The sequence below is a fragment of the Mustela erminea genome, chromosome X (genome assembly GCF_009829155.1).
Source record: "Mustela erminea isolate mMusErm1 chromosome X, mMusErm1.Pri, whole genome shotgun sequence".
Lineage (NCBI taxonomy): Eukaryota > Metazoa > Chordata > Mammalia > Carnivora > Mustelidae > Mustela > Mustela erminea.
The window spans coordinates 65028915-65030656 of record NC_045635.1 but is presented as its reverse complement, the minus strand read 5'-3'; the positions used below and the strand labels follow the sequence as shown (position 1 = coordinate 65030656).

The 1742-nt window shown below is 33.5% G+C and overlaps 1 pseudogene; it reads left to right on the top strand.

Moving 5' to 3' along the window:
* Nucleotides 1-258: 258 nt before the first annotated feature.
* Nucleotides 259-1259, top strand: LOC116583069 (annotated as a pseudogene).
* The last annotated feature ends 483 nt before the right edge of the window (nt 1260-1742 follow it).

Sequence of the window (1742 nt, the reverse complement as noted above, 5' to 3'; positions counted from 1 at the left end):
AAAACTAAAATATGAAGAAAAAAACAGAGATGGAGGCAAACCATAAGAGACTGAGGGTTGCTGAAGGGGATGTGGATGGGGGGATGGGGTAGCTGAGTGATGAGTATTAAGGAAAGCATTTGATGTAATGAGCACTGGGTGTTATATGCAACTAATTCATCAATAAATTCTACCTCTGAAACTAATAATACAATATGTGTTCATTAAATTGAGTTTAAAGTTTAAAAAGTTTAAAAAATGTGACAATATCAACATAAGTGGTAATATATCTATAAAGGTGCAGTTTTATATAATATTTAACCTAAACTGGAATTAATTCAAACTTTTTTTGTAAAGTTAAGAGTTATAAGTTAGTAGTTAAAAGTTATAAGTTAAAAGTTAACTTTTATAAAGTTAAGCCTAGCACAACCATGTTCCATGGTCCCAAGAAACATCTGAACCATGTAGCAGGTCCAAAGCATATATTGAATAAACTGACCACTGTGTTTGTCCCTCATCCATCTACTGGTCCCCATAAGCTGAGAGACTGTCTCTTTCTCTCATGATTTCTCCTAAGGAACAGATTTAAGTGTACCCTAACAAGATCAAGTAAAGATCTGTCTGCAGTATTTTATCAAGAGATTAATGGCAGGGTCAAACCTGATATAACCCACACTGGTGGTTATATGAATGTTGTCAGCACTGACAAGACTAGGGAGAATTCCCACCTCATCAAGGGTCACTTTGCAGTTCATAATATTACACCTGAGGAGACAAAGTGTAAGTTGTGCAAAGTGAGAAAGATCTTTCTGGGGACAAAAGGAATCCCTGACCTGGTGACCAATGATGTTCATACCATCTGCTATCCCGATCCCCTCATCAAGGAAAATGACATTGTTCAGATTGATTTGAAGAGTGCAAAGATTACTGACTTGATCAATTTTGACACTGGCAATCTCTGTATGGTGATTAGAGATGCTGATCTGGGAAGAATTGGTGTGATCACCAACAGACACAATCTGGTTCTTCTGATGTAGTTCATATGAAAGATGCCAATGGCAAGAGCTTTGCCACCTGGCTCTTAAACATTTTTGTTACTGGCAAAAGCAATAAATCATGGATTTTTCATCTCTATGTAAAGGATATCCATCTTATCATTGCTGAAAAGAGAGCAAAAAAAAAAAAAAACTTATGGCCAAACAAAACAATGGTAAAATGGTCTCTAGGTGATATGATTGGAAGTCTTTATACTTAAAGATAATGCAGTTAAATGAACATAAGGAAGAAGAAGAAGAAGGAGAAGAAAATGCCACAAACAACACAAAAATAAAGTTAAGATGTTAGTTGTAATCCTTATGGTAACCATGAAGAAAAAAGTTTAAGATATACAAAAAAAAGAAGAAGAAGAAGAAGAAGAAAGACAGAAAGAAAGAAGGCAGTAATAAAAATGTTACACAAGGAAAAAAATCATAAAACAAGGTTATAATGAAAAATTGTAAAACATAAAAGGTATGGCATATAGAAAACAAATAGCAAATGGCCTATGTAAATCCTTACTTATCAGTAATTACTTTAAATTTAATGGATTAAAGACTCCAATTAAAAGTCAGAGATTGGTAGAATGTATGTTAAAAAATGGTTCAACTATATGATGTCTGTAAGAGTTACACCTTAGATCCAAAGATACAAATAGTTTGAAAAAGAAAGGATGGAAAATATATATCCATGCAAATAGTATCAAAAAGAGATCTGGTGTTGCTATA